The sequence below is a fragment of the Taudactylus pleione genome, unplaced genomic scaffold (genome assembly GCF_031769625.1).
Source record: "Taudactylus pleione unplaced genomic scaffold, aTauple2 ptg000366l, whole genome shotgun sequence".
NCBI classification, from domain to species: domain Eukaryota; kingdom Metazoa; phylum Chordata; class Amphibia; order Anura; family Myobatrachidae; genus Taudactylus; species Taudactylus pleione.
The window spans coordinates 8,713,479-8,735,583 of record NW_028284767.1 but is presented as its reverse complement, the minus strand read 5'-3'; the positions used below and the strand labels follow the sequence as shown (position 1 = coordinate 8,735,583).

The 22,105-nt window shown below is 44.0% G+C and overlaps 1 protein-coding gene across 2 annotated transcripts in view; it reads left to right on the top strand.

Annotated features, from left to right (window-relative positions):
- Window positions 1-22,105, top strand: part of SHISA7 (shisa family member 7) — a 206,623-nt gene that overhangs the window by 53,362 nt on the left and 131,156 nt on the right. The window lies entirely within an intron of this gene.

Here is a 22,105-nt window from a genome sequence, read left to right as displayed (position 1 = left end):
TTGCTTCTTGTTTGACCCACGTACAGTGAGCCACAAGGGCATTCCAATAAATATATCACCCCTTCAGATTTGCAGGTGAGGTGTTGTTTTATCACATGGGCCCGTATTCAATTAGCCGCAAAAAGTCCCAGACTTTTCCCCTGCTGTACTTTCCGCCGCACTCACCTGTTTGGGACGCAAATTTGCAGCATGCGCGTCCCCGCGTTTTGCATTATTCAATTGCAGAACAGGCAAAAACGCAAATCAGCTAATGCACAACAGGCGGAAAGTACTGAATAGAGAGGAGGAATCAGTCTTTACCCCAAAATAAGATGCACTGACCCTGGAAATCATTATAGATGTGTACTATTAGCCCTTATAAATGTACTTTGTGTCCTTAAGTTGTGTTAAATGCTTTCTAGAAGCTTTTTTTTTTTAAAGTGGTGAAGAATGATAGAAATCAGTATTTTTTGGGTGAAAATAAATAGTCTAGTCAAATTTGGGGTACTTGAAAATGTGTGTTAGCATATTTTTGTGTCTCTAAAGTGCACTTTTAAAAATAAAGTGAAAAATCAACCTGCTGCATGCACCTGCAATCCTAAAAACACCTGGCCCATCCATACAGCCCCCCAAGAAACCTATTTTGCTAGTTTTTATCCTTGTCCCCCACTTTTTTCATTTTCACCCCAAAAATTACATGTCTTTTTTTTGGTGTTCTGAGGTAATTTATTTATTTTTTTTGCCTGATTTGTCCTTTGGGGAGGTGTTCAAAGGGTTCTGAATCAATTCCCCAAAATAGAGAAACTTTTCCTCCTGTTTCAGTGCACTGAGTTTTCGCGTACGTGAAAACGTCCTGGAATTGAATTTGGAGATAAGACGCAAACAGGCAAAAAGCGTCAATAGGCGAAAAGTCGCGGATTACGACTTTTCACGTCTAATTGAATCCGGACCATAGTCTTTATTGGTTTGGTTGGATTTAAACTTTAGTGTTGGTTTTGTAGTTTTCTTCTCTGTTATTCTAAATGCCATACACTTTAGACAGGTGTAGAACCCCTTTGTATCTCTGTCTGTATTTTTTTTTTTTCTGTTGAAATAAAACTGTGTGTCAATTGTTGTTTAAGAGTTTTATGCTCATCTGTATATTATTTGTGGGTTAGATGGGATGATTTTTCGGAGGTCTTCATCCAGTAATAAGATTTGCCAGTTTTTCATGATAATCTTTTCTATTTCAGTGTGATTTGAGCTGAATTGTGTAATGAAGGCTGTAGATAGTCTATCGTTGTTGGTACTTTTCCCTGTATATTTCATCATGTCTTGTCTATTGAGGTACGTCACTCTTTATATTTCTTTGTCCAGTAATTGATCCCCATAGCCTTTTATATGGAATTCTTATTTTATCTCTTGGCTCTGTTGTTTTAACATCTCTTCTTTAGTGCAGTTTCTTTTGAGTCTTCTTAGTTGTCCTCCATGGATGTCGTTTAACCACTTTCTGTGGTGGTTGTTGCTGTAAGGAAGAAAGTTGTTTTCTGTCAAACTCCTTTATATGGGTTTTTGTGATAATTGTGTTGTCTTCTATAGGAATTTTGAGATCTAGAAAAATGACTTTTTCTTTACTTGTTGTTGTGGTGAATTCAAGGCCAATGTTATTCTAGTTCATGTACACAATTAAATCTTCTAGTTCTTTTTGTGGTCCATGTCAAATAAAGAACACGTCATCAATATATCTGTGCCAGCAGGTTAGGTTGTCACGAAATGTATTGTTGTGCCAGATGGCATCATCCTCCCATTTTGCGGTGAACAAATTTGCATAACTGGGTGTGAATGATGTGCCCATTGGTCCCTTGGTCTGTAGGCAAAAAATCTCCATCATACCAGAAATAGTTGTTGTTCAATATGTACTCTCTTTGTTCCATAATGAAGTTGACGCAGAGGTGGATTTAGACCTCATGGGACCCTAAGCAAGATATCAGTTTGAGGTCCCACTCCCTCAACTGCATGCAGTTTTACCCACATACACTGCCCCCATAGCCGCATACACACACACTGCCCCTATAGCCACACACACTCTGCCCCCATAGCCGCACACAAACAGGGCCCCCAAAGCCACACACAGGGCCCACATAGCCGCACACACACAGGGCCCCCATAGCCACACACACAGGGGCCCCATAGCCACACACACTGCTCCCATAGCCATACACACACTGCCACCATAGCCACACACACAGGGCCCCATAGCCGCACACAAACAGGGCCCCTTAGCCACACACACACTGCTCCCATAGCTGCACACACATAGGGCCCCCATAGCCACACACACACAGGGCCCTCATAGCCACACACATACAGGGCCCCCATAGCTGCACACACACTGCCCCCATAGCCGCAAACACACAGGGCCCCCATAACCACACACACTGCACCCATAGCAGCAGATACACAAACGGCCCCCATAGCACATACACACACTACCACCATAGCCACACACACACACTGCTCCCATACAGTAATTGCACACACAGTGCCTTGCTGACACCCCAAACTGACAGATACCACTTGACACAGACCCCTTACTGGCACAGACACAATTACTGACACACACAGACACCACTTACAGACATACTTACTGACAGACACCCCTTACTGACACAGATATAACTTACTGACACTCACACACAACACTTACTGACACAAACACACTTACTGACACAGATACAACTGAGACACATGCAACTTACTGACACAGACACCACTTACTTAGACACACACTTATTGATACACAGACTGACACAGACTTATTTAATCTGCATTCACAAAGCACACACAGCCTTTCATGATATACAACCCCCCTGCTGCCCCCCCCCACTCCTCCGCGGTCCCCCCTTCACAAAGTGCATATAGCCTGCATGATCTACAACCCTCCCGTCCCTTCAGAAAGCACACAGCTTTCATGATATACAACCACCACCCACCCACACGGCCACCCCCACTCTCCCCCTCACTCACCTTCCAGTCAGCATGGTGGGCTCCTCTCTCTGTGGGTGTGACGTTACTTGTCACACGCAGCACAGCACAGAGCTGGGGAGTGGAGGGATGTGAGACAGAGCGGCACCAGGCAGCTGTTCAATCAGTGTGCTGACAGTCAACCGGGGCTGGAACTATATAAAAAGCATCCACTATACAGCCCTGTCGGCGGGCCCCCTGGGACCAGCCGGGCCATAAGCGGCCGCTTGTATTGCCTAGCGGTAAATCCGCTACTGAGATGACTTGTTCATTCGGTATGTCTATTTATGTAGAAAGATAGTGTCTTTTGTGATCGCATCCTAATGTGTGTTGTATGCAGGTGTAGAGTGATTTAACGTCACTAGTACAAAGTGTGTATGAATCTTTCTATTCAATGGTGTCCAGTATTTGTAAGATATGTATTGTGTACTTTAAATAACTTTTTTTTTTAACTAGTGGCTGCAGAAAATGGTCTATGTAACAGGATAGGTGTGAAGTGAGGGATCCAATTCGAGAAATGATTAGTCAACCTGGTGGTTTTTTCCTGTGTTCTTATGGATTTTTGGTAGGTGATAGAATGTCGGTATCTTTGGGTTTTTTATTGTAATGTATTCTTGTTCTTTTACGTTGATGATTCCCATTAATAACCCTTCATCCAACTGTGCGTTGAGCTGTTCCCACGTGCGGTCCCTTTATATGTGTAGGATAAAACTTTGAGTTTGGTCTGAAACCTGTGTGCTGAAATGTATCAGTTTTGTTTGTGGGTTTCATTAATGGATCCTTGATGAAGAATTTTTTTATGCATAGTTTGCGTACAAATTTCTGTACATCGATGTAAACATCAAACTTGTTGGTGACTGAGTGGGGGACGAAGTTCAATCCCTTTTTTAACAAATGAGTTTGGTCTTGACTGAGGGTTTTCAGGCTTAGGTTAAAGATGGTCTGTTTTTCTTCAGTTTCTAATGTTGGTTCAGGTTTCTTGTTCTTCTTTCCTCCTCGTATGCCTCTCTTTCTGGGAGGATGTTTATTTAAATTTTTTGTGTGTTATCGATTTTTCCTCCCATATTAAATTTTAAAAATCATTATCAATTTCTTCTTCTTGTTTTTGTTCTTGTCCATTCATTAGATCTCTTTTTCTCTGATTTTTTTCCATAGTTGTCTGTCGTCTTATCTGTTTGTTGGTTTCAATGTTTTCTAATAGTGATTGGACTTGTTGTCTTTCTTCTGCCTTGGCTGTCTGTGTTCCTGATCTAAATTATTCTTTTATTAGTTGATGTGTATTTGAATTTTTTTCTGTTTCTGTTGTATGATGCTTCTTCTATCCCCGCAATCTTATCATTTGTCATTTTTTTGAGATTTTTAAAGTTTCTGTCTTCTATGATTAATTTTATTAAGTTCAGGAGCAGCTAATAACTTAGCAATAACTGCCAGAAGACTTACGGTGAGCATAGGGACAGTTTAGACAGCTGCCTCCAGTGTCTCTTCTACATCATGCACATGGCACCACTCTCCAGCTCTCATACGCTCTTATCCGGAACCCTGCTGCCCGGCTCCCTCACTTAGGGCTCTATTTATTAACATTATTTTTACTAAAATAAAGTAAAAAAGGGTGTTTTCACACCCTTTTCACATTATTTTAGTTTCACCTACAGTTACTATAGGGCAATTGGAGTAGAATTCGTAAAATTCTACTCCAACCCCTAAGTATCACTTATTTTTAGTAAGCAGATCACATTTCCCATAATTGTAATGGGAAATGTGATCCGACCAGAGTTACTAAAAATAAATTGTAAAAAAATACCGGGGAAAGCCCTGGGATAACACCAGGTGGTGTTATCGGACTCCTGCCCTGCTCTAACGGGGAGAGCAGAGCCGGGAGTCGGCCCAAGTAATCAGCTGTGTGGTCTAAACAGGCTCCAGGGAACAGTGGTCAGGGCTCCGGGTGATGTCTTCCCTCCGGTCAGCTGGTCTCCCATGCTGCACTGCGGCCCGGTCATCAGGTGATCGGGTCCCAGTGAAGTATCACCTGACCGGAGGACACGGAAGACATCACCGGAGCCTGGACCATGCAGGTAAGTGTAATTGAGGGAGAGGGGGGGTCGTGTGGGGCAGGGCTTAATGATGGGGGCAGGGCTTAGCACTGGGGGAATAGCATCGACGGTCGGTCGGCGCATGCGCTGGGCAATGGTCACGGTATTTTTTTGCGAAGATACTGTGACTAGTGTGCAGAGGGGATTCGCAGGGACAGAGCTTTCTCGCAAGCTCTGTCCCTGCAAGGGATTTGTAGTAAATCCCTGTGATATTGCCTGAATTCGCAATGTGAATTCAGTCGGTAATATCACACTACAATCTGCATTACAAATGCGGATTGCAGTAAATATAGCCCTTACTCTCAAAAGAGCTTTTAAACATTACCTGTGCAATACATTTACTATGTTTCTTTGCACATACTGTGATTTTTATTTTTAAGTGTATCAACATTGTTTTTAATTCACTTTTTTTTGCTTTTATGGTATTATTTATAGTTTTATACACTACACATTTTACAAGCGCTCCTATTTGTCCACAATATCTGAATAACCATCACAAGCAACTAATAATAACGTAGCACACATACCCTTCTATACTGTTTTTATTGGTTTTTGATATTTCTCATTCAATGTTAACTGTTGTCTCTGCTGTAGACAAGGTCCTGTTAATTAGGATCATTTCCAAAACTGTACCACACAGTACAAATGCAATATGCGCTTGTCATTGAACAAATGTGTCTGTGATTTACAGAGTGCATATGGCTATTACACATGGAAATGATGGCATCTGTGGAAGTGCTAAATATTGTATCTGCGGAGATAGAGAGGGAGGGAGGAAGGAGTTGTGTCTTTGCTCATTGCAGTCTGGGCAAGTTGCAGCACATCAATAGACATTGCACCGTGTTATTATTTAAGCCCTCTGATGTCCATGGCTGACTTGCATGAGAAATTAATTTTCTTTTTTTAATTATAAAAGCAATAACATGGTATCTATCTAGAATATGGATTTATTTTCATATTGTTTTAAAAAAATTTACTAAAAAAACTAGGGCTTCAGACCAAGTCAGCATAATAAGATGTATTTGTCTATTATGAAAAAGCCAATCATTACTGACAAGCTAGCATTGTGCCTTTTGATGGTCACATTCTGATGAAACACAGTATATTACTTTAAAGACATTACCAAGCAATATTGTAGAAATTTGCTCACATTGATTGGCCGCTGTTCTTCCTATAGAACGTTTCACAAAAGCTAAATTTTTTCAAATTTAATTTAGTTTAAAATGTATGTTTAAAAATATATGTAACCTCCCCTGCAGTGTACATTGTGATGCAAGGTGCATTTGAAGTGATACACTTCCCATTGCCGCAGGCTAGCTCTCCAGGGGGTGGGCAATACCTGAGAAGGGGGTCTCTGTCCATGCAGGCTTTATAACCAATAAGACGGTAGTTATACCACTGAGGGGGAATGAGAGCAGTGGTGGTTCTAGGTGTAGGCAGGCAGGGCTATTGCCCAGGGCACTGCAGCCTGAGGGCGCGGCTGCAGTCTCCCCGCTGGCGCCATCTAATTATATTTAGATGGCGCCCGCCTGCTTTTGCCCACTACAGCACTGTCGCCTGAGACATTAATCCACCAGCACCATGATGGCCAATTTTTCCCTTCCACTGTCTCTCAGAATGCCTGTGCGGCACACCATGTGATGTCATTGTGGCCACGCCTAGCATTCTGGGAAAGTGAGCTGCCGCAAGGGAGAGAAGACCAGGATATGGAGAAGCAGCCTGCATCCTGAGCCTGGAGGGACACTGGAGGAGGCGAGTCGCTGGGAGGGGGGCAAAGGTGAATCACTGTGGGGTAGGTGAGTTGCTAGGGGGCAGGTGATTCACTGGGGGGTAGAGGGAGTTATTACAGTGTGGCATAATGTGTATAGGACATTACAGTGTGGCATAATGTTTAGAGGGTATTACAACGTGGCATTATGTGTACAGGGAATTACAGTGTGGCATTATATGTAAAGGGCATTACAGTGTGTGGCATAATGTGTAAGGGGCATTACTGTGTGTGACATACAGTGTAAGGGGCATTACTGTGTGTGGCATAATGTGTAAGGGGCATTACTGCATGGCATAATGTGTTATAAGGGGTACTACTACAGTATGGCATAATGTGCATAAGGAGTACTACTGTGTGGTATAATGTGAATGGTCTCTGTGTGGCATAATGTGAATGGACTCTGTGTATCATAACATACAAACTCTTGCAGTGCCTTATTCACAAACTGTGCTGCTGTTCTCAATCCCTCCCAGTCTCCCAGAATGCCGGTGGTGACGGGTGTGACGTTATCACCCATGGCATTCAGGGAAGCCACACACCCTTTTCGGGAGAGCAGAAGTACACCCTCTTTGATTTTTGCATTCTTTTTTGAGGGGAGGGGGGGTGCCCTGAACTCCACAAGGTCTAGAACCAACCCTGAATAAGAGTAATACAGTATAAATGTGTAATTAGAGTAATATGGTATATATGTGTAATGAAAGTTAAATAAACACCTTTATTTTTTGTGAGGTTAAAACTGATTTTCAGTTTTTTAGGCAATTTTATTAACTCTTCAACTATTATAATCATAAGACTTAAGAATTTTGATTTTGTCAACCTATAAGTTCTTGATTAACCTTGACTGTGAATCATTGCTGACACTGTTATATATTGCGTCTCATTGCATCCTTGCCTATAAGCATTGGTTTATAGTACAATAATACTGTATAATCCCTATGGGCCTTTGTATTAAGGGCCTGATTCAAACCCACTCGCAAGCGGGTTGATGTTTGCCCCCTTTGCATGCGCCGCCTCCGGCGTGCGCATGCACGAGCCCCAGCGAGTGAATTAAGTTCAGTCGCTCCGGGGCTCGCTACAAGACGGGGCGTCTGTTGATGGTGGGTGACAGCTCGCCCCGTTTTGTAGGCAGGGGGGGTGATTAGGCAAACGCAGGCGTTCCCTTAGGAATGCCTTGTTTGTGGGCGGCCCTACTGACATCACCAGTGATGTCAGTAGTGGACTTCCTGCTCTATTAGAGCAGGAAGTCCACTCGGGCTTGCGGGAGCTAAGACCCTACCACAGGGTCTCGTCGCAAGCCCGATGGTCGCCCGATGGTCGCGATAGGCTGGAGGAAGAAAGAAAAAAAAAAAACACGCCCATCAGACCTGCGAGCTGCCTCCGGCAGCGAGCGTGTCTGAATCAGGCCCTAAGTTCTTCAGTCATATCAGCTATATCTTTCCTAGTAACAATCTTTTTATAGAAGGAAGTGTAATTCCTTTCCTGATTCCCATTGTCCTTGTAGTTTCTAGAATTCCATCTCTCTACTCCATTACTTTTTTTAAAAATATTTGATTCATTCTAGGTTTGGAATCTTGTAATTTATGACTAATTATCTTTACATTTCTAACTCTATTCCTTTTCATATTACAATTTTATTTAGACTACTTTGGTTTGTTTCATTCTCATTAACTCAATCTCTAGTCTATCCAATGTAGACTGAGAGATTATTTGTAAATTAATTTTCTTTAAAGGTTCCAATTCCTTTTGTATTAGTGATACAGGGGTCTTTTCATTAACAGGGGCACCCGATAATGAAGTATCCACCTCACCACGGGTGATACTTAGCTCTTCAGCATTGCTACGTTGCAGGGACAGCTGCTCTGAAAAGCAGATGTCCCCGCGATCAGTAACACTGCTACTTATGTCCCCATTGTCAGCTTCTGCACATGTGTGTCTCCACTCCGGGGACAGTGGCAGGTGGGGAGTTTGACTGGGGCGGTACACCTGTCAAACTGTAAAACAGGTGTCCTAAGGCAAGCTCAGGGAGGACAGAAACCTCCCGTGGAGCAGAAGCTGTAATACACTATGGTCACTTTCCTTCCTTACAATTACAATATATTGTGCTACTTGCATCCATTTATTAAAGCAAAGATTTTTTGCAGTGTCAGTCAGTGATAAATTTACATGCAACCAAATATTGTAGCCGTGTTGCTTCCTAGTGGTTCAGACGGAGTACCACTTTCTATCAATACCACCAGGAAGCCACTGTAAGTATAGGGTTAATATAAGTTAGGTTCACTCTTTTAATGACTGTGACCTTCGTCTTACTGTATGTACCCTCCAAATATCCACACCGTAGCACAATGTTGTTATTCATCTAGTGATGAATATCATAGCATCCACATAGAAAGTGCCTCTGACAAAGCGAGGATGGGAAGCGTACATTGGCTGCTCAGCTGCGTACAGGGGGACCCGATGGTCTCATGAATGTTTAACTAAATAGCAGTAATAAATTAAGTGTTGCTGACCCGAAAGGGAATTTGTGAATGTGCACAGGCACTTTGTATGGCACTCTGGATGCCTATTAATCACTCATTTAATGTACTCTCAATTTCAGTACCCAAATCCTAGTATTATAACCCAATCAAATGTCATTTCCACCACTCAGCATATTCCTGCCACTGAGAGCCATTTCACTTAAATATAAACTGGCGCAACTCTGTGTGAGTTCATCTACTGTAGATGTGTTGTATATCAGATAAGACTCATGGACTCAGGAGTGCAGAATTACATGTTTACTTAGAGCAACATCAGTAACTGAACTGAACACAAACAGGAACTCCCCTCCCAGCATGCATAGCCCCATGGAAAGTCTAATCCTGCAGGGTCCTAGCAGAATACATATCTACATCCCTCCCTTCATGAAGATGATAGAAAAGATGTAACACAATAAAAAGAGAATAACGAAAGGAGAGAGAATGGGTGTGGATGGTTATGTGACATAAACACGGAATCGGGAGTTGGGCCTGCATACGCTTCCTGACTTGGTGGTATACGGTGCGGAGTGGGTGCCTGGTCATTTCAAGGTATATTTGTTGGTGCCGTTGAGTTCAATGGCGGTTCATTATCAATTAAGGAAGCCACCGGTTCTGACAACCCAGGGCTTGGTGCGATGTGAGAGGGGTTTGTGCCGTCCACTGTTACATTGGGCGCAGTAATAGTCTCTTCAGGCATACTCAAGAGGTGGCGACGATTACGCTCATACACAGTTCCATCTGTTTGTACAACATAGCTGTTGGACCGGTCAGCTTCCTTTAGAACAGTAGCAAGTTTGTCATATCCTCGAGCAGTCTGTAGTTGAACAACTTGTCCTGGGACTAACTGAGGGGGAGTGTGTACTGTACGGTCATAATTCCTTTTATTACACATGTGCTTAGAAGCCAGCGCTGCCTGCACTTGTGTCTGTAATTGAGGCTGTAATTGCTGTTTGGTAATTGGGATTTGGGTTCTGGTGCGACGTGATTACAACCATTGGGCAGGGGATGGTAATCCATCTCGTGGTATGTTACGTAAGTTAAGGAGTGCCAGCCAAATGTCAGTCTGGTCTCGTGCGCATTCCTCTAATAGATGCTTGGCAGAGCGAACAGCTCTTTTAGCGAGTCCATTGGATTGGGGATATAGTGGACTGCTGGTGATGTATGTGAAATCCCAAGTACAAACAAACAGCTTGAACTCATTGCTCGTGAACTGTGTGGCATTGTCTGTAATGTGTTTCTGAGGTATTCCATGTGTGGCAAAGTGCCGTTTGAGCTTGGTAATTATGGTGGTGCTGGTAACAGTGGTTAATTGATCGATTTCAAACCATCCTGAGTAAGAGTCTACAAGAACTAGGTACTCCTTACCCCTCCATACAAAAACATCAGGAGCAGTGACAGACCAGGGAAGATTTGGTATGTCATGCGAATGCAGTGGCTCTTTAGGTTGGTGTGCATGAAACAGAGACCTCCTTCTCTAGATCATCAAACATGGTAGACCAATAGAGCAGTTCCCTGGCCCTGCACTTCGTGGCCTCCAGACCAGGGTGGCCTTGGTGCAGTTGGTTGGTGTAGTACTTTTGCAATGTGTAGGGTATAACAAATCTCTGACTTCACAAAACAATCCCATCTGATAGTGATAATAACTCATCTCACATGGCAAAGAATGGGCATAAGACTTGGGGTAGCTCCCTGGAAGACTGTGGCCAGCCTTGCAGGATAACCTGAGAGAGACGTCGACATAAATCATCCACCAAAGATTCTGTACGCAGCTCCTCCATTCAGGCAGTGGACAGGAATTGCACAGTCATTAAATCATAGTCATCATCAACCTGCAGCGGAGCAGAATGGGGAAGGAATGCTCTGGAGAGGGCATCAGCCATGAACATTTCTTTGCCACGCTTGTAGATGACGTCTAGGTGGTACCTCTGTAATTTGAGCATCATCCTTTGAATACGGGCAGATGCATTGTGCAGGGGCTTTCGCAGGATGGTAATGAGCGGTTGGTGGTCAGTTTCGATGGTGACCTGCCGCCCGTAGATTAAATCATGGAATTTGTGGCAAACAAGCACCAACAGCTCTTTATCGATTTGCGCGTAACGAGATTCAGTGTCCATCAGAGCCCTGGAATGAAAAGCAATTGGTCTATTCTTCTGGAGCAAAACTGCACCCAGTCTGTGCTGTGAAGCATCAGCTGAGATCACTACCAGTAAGTGTACATTGAAGTATTGCAGAATAACAGAGCTGGTGTGTATACATTTAAGTTTTGACACCGCGGCCTGGTGCTGTTCCAACCAACACCACTCTGTATCTTCTTGCAGAAGATGCCGCAGGGGTGCAGTTATCTCACTGTAAGTGGGGAGAAATTTTAACAGGTAGCTAGTAATTCCTAAGAAGCGTTGGAGGCTAAGTTGGTCCACAGGCAAAGGCATGTCTTGGATGGCTGCCTTTTTGTCAGGTTCGGGTTTAACACCATGGTTAGTGAGGAGGTGACCCACGTATGGGACTTCAGCCACTCTGAATCTGCATTTATCTGGGTTGAGCTTTAAGTTGATAGCACGTATTCTGTCCAATACCTGGCGTAGACTCTCGTCATGCTCTTGCATAATACGGCCCCAGACGAGGATGCCGTCGACTATAATCTCACAGGGGTACCCAGCAAACAATTGTTCCATACACCGTTGAAACACTTCACTGCCAGTAGTCAATCTGCATTGCATGCGTAGAAAGGCATATCTCCCAGCTGGTGTCATAAAAGCCTTGAGGAGTGACGATTCTTTGTCTAATGGGATTTGCCAAAACCCACATTTCGCATCTAACGTGCTGAAGACCTTGGCTTCTGGCATGTCAGCAATAACTTGTTCTACTGTCATCATTGAGTGGCGGGGTTTTAGCAGTGCTTTATTGAGGTGTACAGGGTCTATGCAAATCCTGACAGTCCCATCTTTATTTATAGCAGCAACCATTGCAGATACCCACTGGGTCGCTTCATCAATAGGGGTAATAACACCAAGTGCAGTCATGCGCTCTAACTCAGCTAGGACCTTATCCTTCATGGTGATTGGAACCCTCCGGGGTGCACACACTGTAAGAATGACAGATTCATCTAAACGCATGTGGTATATGACAGGTACTTTGACAATGGTGTCGCATGTGAATAAATCCTTGAAGTGGCGGAACTTTGGAGTGTCTTGTTGTATCATGTGTACTTCAGGCCCCAAATGTATCAACCCAAGGTGCACGCTGTCAGGCAGTCCAAGCAATGGCCTAACGTTACTATCTACATTGTGGAATAGCAGCGGTGCACACGTATATTCGATGGTCCTGGTGCCCACAGGCTTGATAATATGACCCCCATATGCCACTAAGTTTACAGTGTCTGTGTGATCTATTGTTGCCTGCGGGCTGGTTTTGTGTAGCAGAGTTTTGGACATCACGTTGCATTTAGCACCAGTGTCAAGTTTAATCTTCAATGTATTGTCACTCTTTTTATCACATAAGTTAGTGAAAATCTCTCCTTGGTTTGCAATTAGATCAACACTTTCACAAATACTGTCTCATCGGTATGTGCTGTTGACTCCGTGCCCACGTGGTTGACTTTATGCATCTGTCTGTCTACCTGTGTTACTTGTGGTTCACTGTGTGTCACGGTTTGTCTGGATCTGCAACACTTTGCAAAGTGGTAAAGCTTATTGCAGCAGTTGCAGCGTTTGTTAAAGGCAGGACACATCTCCCGCGCAAATGCATGGCGTCCTCCACAGTTGTAGCATGGCCTGTATTGCGTTTGTGTGCGCTGTTCACTGCATATTTCAGCCTCCCTCTGTAACTCTGTTGTGCCCTGTTCTGGTTTCTCGTGCAGCATGCAGATGTGAATGGCGGAGTCTAAGGTTAGATCCTTTTCTCGTAGTAAGTGTGCACGTACTGCGTCACTACCACATACAATATGGTCTCTGATCAGCTTATCAGTAATTGCTCCAAAGTTACATTTGTTTGCCAATAGTTTCAGGGTGGACACGTATGACTATATATTTTCCCCAGTGTTCTGGTTTGTGGAGTTGAATGTGTGTCTGTCAATTATGAAATTTTTTACAGGCATACAAATCTCATCAAACTTTGCAATTAATACATCTGGGTCTTCTTTGTTTTCCCCTTCTGCATATGTGAATGTGTCTGCTTTAGTGACTGCCTGTGCACCAGCCAGATTAAGCAATGTGTATTCTTGTACCTGCTTTGATTTTTCGGACAGTCCAGCCATGCGGTACACAGCCCATTCTCTCCTGAACTGCACCCATCTGTCAGCGATAGTTTCATCAAACACAAGGGGGTCGATGCGGCGGAGTCCTTGAGCCATGGTATCCCGCCTCTGTCACCATGTAGATGTGTTGTATATCAGATAAGACTCATGGACTCAGGAGTGCAGCATAACACGTTTACTTAGAGCAACATCAGTAACTGAACTGAACACAAACAGGAACTCCCCTCCCAGCATGCATAGCCCCATGGAAAGTCTCATCCTGCAGGATCCTAGCAGTATACATATCTACATCTACACAATAATTAATTATTGTAGCCTTACTGATATACTATTGCAAGTAACATAAATGGTCTGGAGCTATAAGAATAGGCTAATAACATTAGTTAACAGCCAAGAAATATGTACAACTCTTTTTGGCAAAACCACTCTCAAGTGTTTTGGTCATGGATTTTTTTTTTCATTTATAAAAACTGCTAAAATTATGTAACTTTTTGTTCCTATAGTATTATAACATCACTGACTTTGATTTCCAGTCATTTCCAGTCAATTCTGACCACCTCACAGCACCTGAAATCATGAGGCAGGGCTTTACATGCAAACCAAATTACGTAAGATCAGGTTTTTAGATCCCAGTTCCGAACTTGGGATACACATGTCAATGCAGCTGAAGTCATCAGGCACAAAACATCCATCCCACTAATACACCTTTTTACACCAGTGCTAAAATCCGGGTTAATGCAGAGTTAACCCGGGTAGCTCATTGGTGTAAAAGGGGACAGGGTTGGATTCCCGGGTGGAGTGACACGACAATCTAACCCAGGTAACTTCCTGGATTTAATACGGGAATAACCCGTGAAACCCTGCAGTGTAAACGGCGTGATCCGGGTCAGGGTGCCCTGGATTGTGCCACGTGGCTGCTGATGGGCCGGCTTCAGTGGTGCTTGGAGATGACGTCATCGCCAAGCATCCACTTCAACGCCAGAAAAACCAGGTCTCTTCAGACCCGGCTCCGGTGTGAACGGCGCCTACTCGGGAATATCCTGGGCCGGCGCCGGGGAAATTCCGGGTCTATCCGTATTGGAACCCTGTTCCAACCTCCGGGTCAGACCCAGAATTTCGTTATAAAAGTGGTAAAAAAAAGGCCCTACATGATTTAATTCGCTCACCACAAATATCCCTCTCAATATGTGTATGTGGTGACTGAGTTATAGGGATTGTGGATGTAATTGCTATTGTTTGTAGAAAAATGCACGTGCTTGAAAAATTTATGGTTCCTATGCAGAGTGAGGCACAACTTAGGGCCGTATTCAATTAGTTTCGCACTGGCGATAATTTTTTGCATGACGAAGTTTTCGGTTACATCACTGGTTTTGTATGCAGAAAAGTATCGGGCACGCTTCCGCTACTCCCCGTATTCAATTATAAAAGACGCAAAAACAGCACCCGGTGAAACTGAAACAGACGAAAAGTTCTGTCAAAAAAGGGGAAATCAGCCTGACACTCCCCAAAAGATGCACTAACATTGGGTATTTGGGGCATTTAATTTGTGACAATTGGTGCCAATTAGTGCATTTACACAAGTGGTGAAGAATAGCATTAAGCAGTATTTTTTTTAGAAAATAACTACTCACAGCAAATTTGGGGTACTTGAAAATGGGTGCTAGCATATTTTTCAGTTGCTAAAGTGAAGTTTTAAATAACATAAAAAGTACACCTGCTGCAAGCACCAGCAAACAAAAAAACACCTACCCCATATTTGGAGACCCCTATTTTCACTTTTTTTTACACAGTTTATCTTTGGGGGACTGTCCCAAGGGTGCAGGGGGGTTTCCCAAAGCCGCAATTCTGCACTTTTTCCGCCTGCTATTCATAGGTGAAACTTTTCCGCCGATTACATTGCATTGACGGCCCTTAAACTTACTATACAATGGAGGATATGTATCAAACCTCCTAAAGAGGACAAGTTTCACCACCTAAAACACAGGGAGATGTATCAAGGCTTGGAGAGAGATAAAGAGAAGTTTTCCATAGCAACCAATCAGCTTCTAACTGTTTATCTAGTAGTCTATAAAATGATAACTAGAATTTGATTGATTGCGATAACTTCTCCATCTGTCCTCTTTAGACAGTTTGGTACATCTCATGCTTAGAGAGGCTTATCAGGACAAGCAAGTAAAGACCAAGTACATTAAGGGCAAATAATTCAGTAAATGAAGCACCACCAAATATGGCTGAGAGGAGGTGTACCTGGTACTTCAATCCCTTGTGTATATGCTAATAATGTAACCTTGCTAGTATTAAAAAAGTGTAACATAAATAAATGTTAATAAAACATCTCCCAAAAGAGCTCCAAACATTAGCACTCATAGCCTAGACTAGTAATGGCAGAATTGACATATGCAGGGTCATTGAGAGCTGTCTCAGGCCTGGGTACTGACTGAGGGCATGGCGTGGCAACTCCCCCTAAAAAAAAATGACAGGTGATATTATCCAGTGACGTAGCTGCTATTGCTGAGAGGCTGCAGTGATGGAACACAGTCACAGCAGGAGAGCCCCGGGGTCACTAGCACTATGCACAGTGATGTTAGGGGGAGTGTGCCGGCTGCACAGTGCGTGACTCGGCCCCCGGTCTGTTCTCTCACTCTGAGGTCCCTGTTGGTACTGCCATGCTCTCACTCACATGTTACATCCCCGGCTCTGGTGCCAGTCGCTGTAACATGGTGTAAGCATTGTCCACCATGTCCTCTCTCTATGTGCATGGTGTTGGGTGTGTGAGCTGTTCATAGAAGGTGTCAGGTTCCTGGCATTCAACCAATCAGGTCCATGGGGAAGGGGCCGAGCTGTGCTGCAATTTCCCCTTAGCAACTCACCATACTATGCACAGCTCGTAAAGTGTTGGCACCCACTGCAAAGGGGAGAATTGTCCAACAAGACCGGGCCTGGGTAAACAGCACCCGCCCCTCGCCTCTCTGAGCCTGTGGGCGTATAAACAGAATGTTGCCCACACAAAATTACTAGTCTAAAACTTTGTCGCAGTGTGTTTGCATATGTTACCCAGGGACGGACTGAGTCTATCAATTGGCTTCGGCATTCATTCCATGTATGCACCTACAGTAAAAAGCACGGAAAAAAGTCAAGGGGGCATGTCATGAGTCAAAAGGTGTGGCCTCGCATTTGAACCGCTCCCCTAGTATGCGGCTGCAACATGACAGCATGATTTCACGTCACGTCTGTGAATTAGAGAAAGGCTTTTGGCTGGGACTCCAGATGGCTGTGCCAGCCCATCAGACCATCGGCACTTCTGACATTTGCCAGAATTGACAGATGGCCAGTCTACCCCACCCGCCAGCCTGGACCCGATACCCCTAGGGGATTCAGCCTTGTGATGAACAGTTTAGGGTTGGTGCACATTACAACTGGAAGACCCAACACTGCAGGCCTTGCTGTCCCCAGCACAGACTGTCATATTCTGGTGTTGGCAGTGGCATTTGCAGGGGCACCCATTGCTGTTTGCCCCCTAATTTTACTGTTAATACCCTAGGTTATGAACAATAGTTCTAATCACTTTAGGGAGGAGAGTCTCATTATTGTTTCTATTATATTAACTATTTAATGGAAATTAAAAATAAATAAACATTAAAGTACCAGGCATCACATTCTAGTAAATGGTGCTCCTTTACTAATTGGAAAAGAACATTTTAAATTTCCCAGCTCCTTTGACAGTGCGGTCATGGAGCACCAGGAAATGAAAAAAATACTTTCCTAACAGACAAGTATAGGTTTCCTGTGCTGACATTGTATTGTCATAAAGAGGGATTACAGTGCAAGGATAGTATTGCAAGTTGGGACATAGGACTGGTACCATGTGATAGTCCATCTACCTGTCTTTGGTACTCTACGGGTAAGTGCAGTCCATGTAATGAGTGGGTTTTTTGTTGAGAGTGAATGTAATGAATGTGGTAACTGAGTGGGGTGGTTGTGGGGACTAAAACCTTGATTCAGACCCACTCACTGCCGGAGGCAGCTCGCAGGGTCTGATGGGTGTGTTTTTTTTTGTTCTCTGGCCACTCGCTAAGCTGTGGGAGACCTGCCACAGCTTGTGTGAGCGGGCTGGAGGCTGTTGCGATTATCGCGACCATCGGCCTTGCGACGAGACCCTGTGGTAGGGTCTCAGCTACCGCAAGGCCGAGTGGACTTCCTGCTCTAATAGAGCAGGAAGTCCACTACTGACATCACTAGTGATGTCAGTAGGGCCTCCCACAAAGTTCAGTCACTCGGCGGGGCTCGCGCATGCGCACACGCCGGACGCGGCGCATGCGCAGGGGGGAAACATCGAGCCGAGCTCTGAATCAGGCCCTAAGTTTTGTGCTACATACTGTAGGTGCTCAGACATAAAGTTCTGTACTTATAACACCTTTGGAGCAAGATCAGAGGTCTGTGTCCACTGTAAGTTTCTGGTTGTACTAGCTATTTTTTAATATCTTTACCAGTCTGTTTAGCTAGCAACAACTTTTATTGTTTCACATTACATAACCACATTGTAGATTACCTACTATATTTCATGATATTACTTTTGGTGTTTTTAATTCAATTTAATAACATTATAGAGGAATAAACCAGCAAAACAAATCTAAAATTAAAAATAATAAAAAAATAAATATACTGTATGACTCTCAGGTACTCTTATGCTTAGTATTTAATAAAAAAATGTATACCACATTCTTTCGCTGTCAACTTCTGAAACATTACTGGGGATTTAATAGTAGAAGTAAATGGGAATTTTAGTAGAAGGAGTATACCTTAATGAACAAGATGTTTCACAGTATGATAATAATTGGCAACTGGTTTAAGTGATAATGACTGTTCAAAAACCTGTAATGATAAAATTCTTCGGACTGATAATGAACAAGCTGTGTTGTATAATGATGCTGATTGTGCATACATTGGAAATGAATACACTAAATTATATACTGATGAGAGTATACAGTAGATGTGCATTGTCTGGGATATGGTGCCAGCTCAGTATTGTTAGAGTCCCTTTTCTAATCACAGATGTCTTGGAGGATGGATCTGAGGAACTGTATTATCCCTTAGAATGCCAATCAAGAGGTTTTTGCAGGAGGTCAGCAAAATGCTTGGGATTGCCCTGGTTGCTGACTGTTAATAAATTTAGAACATGCAAATTTGTAGTAAAAGTAATTTAACCCACATATGCAGTCTGCAATGTTTCATCAACATTATTGGGAAAAATAAAGACCATTATGATCACTCATTAGCTGAATTTGAGGCACCTTCAGTCGGGCACTTAATGCTAATATTTTTTTGCATCCTCTAAAGCAGTTTTAGCAACCCAATAGACTTCAGGGCTTGCATGGGCGGCCCTATGTTTCAAAACATCCGCACATTACCCTGATTCTCAGTAATAAGTTAAAACAATACACTGAAGAGGTAACTATCTGTAATAAATATCAGAAAGCATTTTAATCAAGTGGCATAAGCTATAAAACAATTCTGAGGGAAAAGCAGAAGGAGCTGAGGGCATCAGGTAAAAGTTTGGAGGACCACATCCTTGTGCCACCTGTGCCCATCGCTAAAGAAATTACATGAGACCTGAGGCTGTTATTTCCGTTATGGAAGGTGTATGAAAACTTCAGATACTGCTTGTTCTTCTTGAGATTCAGATGTCTATTTAAGACCCTTCTTCTTTATTGCCCATAAACTGTAGTCTCTGGGCCTGATTCAGACCCGTTCACAAGCGCTGTGCGCTCGCAACCGGGTCGATGGTAGCCCACAGCGCATGCGCACGACGGAGCCGGCTCCGTCGTGCGCATGCGCGAGACCCGGATAGTGACGGGCAATCCGCCACTCTGGGTCTCGCACCAAAGGGGGTGTACTGTCGATGTTGAGTGACAGCATGCCCCCTTTGGTGGGCAGGCCGGGGGGGGTGGCTACCCAAATGGAGGCGTTCCCATGAGAGCACCTACCGTCTGGTGCCGGCCCCACTAACATCACAAGTGATGTCAGTGGGAGAGCTTTTGCCTCTGTGTGAGCCGAAAGCTCTCTGGGGCTTGCAAGGCAAGGGTCTCGATGCAAACCCGATGGTCGCGATGGTCTTGACCATCGTGACCATCTTCCTGGCCGCTCGCTATAGCTGTGGGTGGTCACCCACAACTATGCGAGCGGCCAGGAGGCCGTCCTTAAAAATAAAAAGACCGGCCCTGATTCAGAGTGAGCGCTCTGTCAGAGCAACCGGCTCTGAATCAGGCCCTCTGATCACTGCTATTCACAGCAAAGAGATATTTTGTTTTTGGGAAATTATCAGGAGCATCTGTTAAAGTTGGCGAAGAGAGGGAGCCAGGGTGTGCACCGCCCCTCCAAAATCTCACACAGCAGACAGTGAGCAGGGTGGAGTGGGACAGAAAGGCGGGTGGAATCGGGCAAAGGAGTGGGCAGTGAACAGGTGGGACAGGACTATCAGAGCAGTGGAGAGAAAAGAGGGCAGAGCAAGACAGAGCAGAGGGGAGGATAGGTTAGAGAAGAGTAGTGGGTAGACTGAGGGGACCCATCTGTTATATGCACGTCTCCGATCTCAATGGTTCTCACTGCTGTGACAAATATGGGACAGAAGAATATGGGCAATCATCACTGGGGGGCTGAGATGCCCAATCCTCAACTCACATAAGGCAGATGGGATGAAGAGGAGAGATGGTGGACAGCATGCAGAGATGAGAGGGGGAAGATGCCATGTAGAGGAGAGAGGTGCAAACGGCATATACATGTGAGAGGGCCAGACAGCACATCGAGGAGAGAGAGGTCAGAGGGCATGTAGAGGTGAAAGGGGTCTGATTGTGTAAAGGAGATGGGGAGAATGGCATATAGAGGTGAGATAGGATGGACAGCATGTAGAAGAGAGTGGGGTCCGATGTCAAGTAGAGGAGGGGTTGGACGGCATGTAGATGATAGAGCGAGCAGATGGAATTTAGAGATTAGAGGGTCAGATAGGATTTAAAGGAGGACAGTTGGTTGCATGTAGAAGTGAGAGGGGGAGGATGGCATGTAGAGGAGAGAGGGGCCGAGGGCATAAACTGGTGGGACAGGCCGACAGGATGTAGAGTAGAGAAGGTTCCGGACTGGTTGTAGTGGAGAAATGGGGCAGATGGGATGTAGAGGAGAGAGGGGGTGGATGGAATGTAGGAAGAGGGAGATAGAGAACAAAAGAAAAAAAGAAAAAAAAACCTTGTGGCGCCGGCCACAATAGCTAGTGACTCAGTGAATAATGGGTCCAATATACTTATACAGTATATACGAAGGACGAATTCTGTATTTCACCCCACCTATTATTCTCTTGGTCGCCATGAGGCTCAGAATAAATTGTTGAAATCTATTGCCACAAGCCCTCTGTAATGACTATTATAACCAAATCAGCATTATGTAGAGATTTGTTCCTTCTTCCAAAAAGGAAAATATAGAAAGGGTTCGCACTGATTATTTTAAAAGAGTTTTAAGTTTGCAGTGATTCAAAACAGCAGTATTCAATTTGAGCCGAGCCGCGATACTTTTTCTTGGCCCGGACTTTTCGCCTACTTCTCCTGTTTTGCAGGCGGAAAAGTATCGCGCACGTGCCCGCTTATCCCCATATTCAATTTGAAAGTACACGAAAACGGGACCCGGCGAAACTTAAACAGGCGAAAAGTACTGTCAGAAATGGAGAAATCAGCCTGACACCCCCCCAAATGATGCTCTGACATGGGGGTTCACTATGGTACCCCCCGATTTGGCTTGCTGAAGGTATTTGGTGTTTTTAAACGGGCTCAATAGCTGCTAAATAGCGTTTTTGTATACGTGATGCAGAATAGTATTCAAGAGTATTTTTTCCAGAAAATAACATCCCAGCAAATTTGGGGTAATTTGCTAAAGTGAAGTTGAAAAAATCATGAAAAATCCACCTGCCGCAAGCACCTGCAATCAAAGAAACACTTGGAGTATACTTGGGGAGCCCCCCAGAGTCAAGTTCGCTAGTTTTTAACTTTGTCCCCCAACTTTTTTTTTTCACCCCCATTTTCAAAGTCATTTTTTGGGCTGTCCTTAAGTGTTTTTTTTTTATTTTTGATGCAGTTTACCTTTGGGGGACTGTCTGAAGGCTGCACGGGGGTTCCCGCAACGTTGCACCCCAAAACTCCAATTCTGCACTTTTTTCCGCCTGCTATTCATAGGCAAAACTTTTTCGCCTAGTACATTGCATTGACTTTCTGCTTAGGCGGAAAGTCTTTCAAATTGAATACGGGGTGAAAGCAAAACAGGCGAAAACTACGTCATCGGCGAAAAAGTATCGCGGATCCGGAGTTTTTGCCTCAAATTGAATACGGTCCTTGTAAAGTGCAGACAATGTGTGATGCTGGGAATGCATATTAGTAATTGAGCTTACGGTTTATATCCAAGTATGATTGCTGGCATCATCCTTTAATAAAACTAATAGATTGATATGTCCTTAATA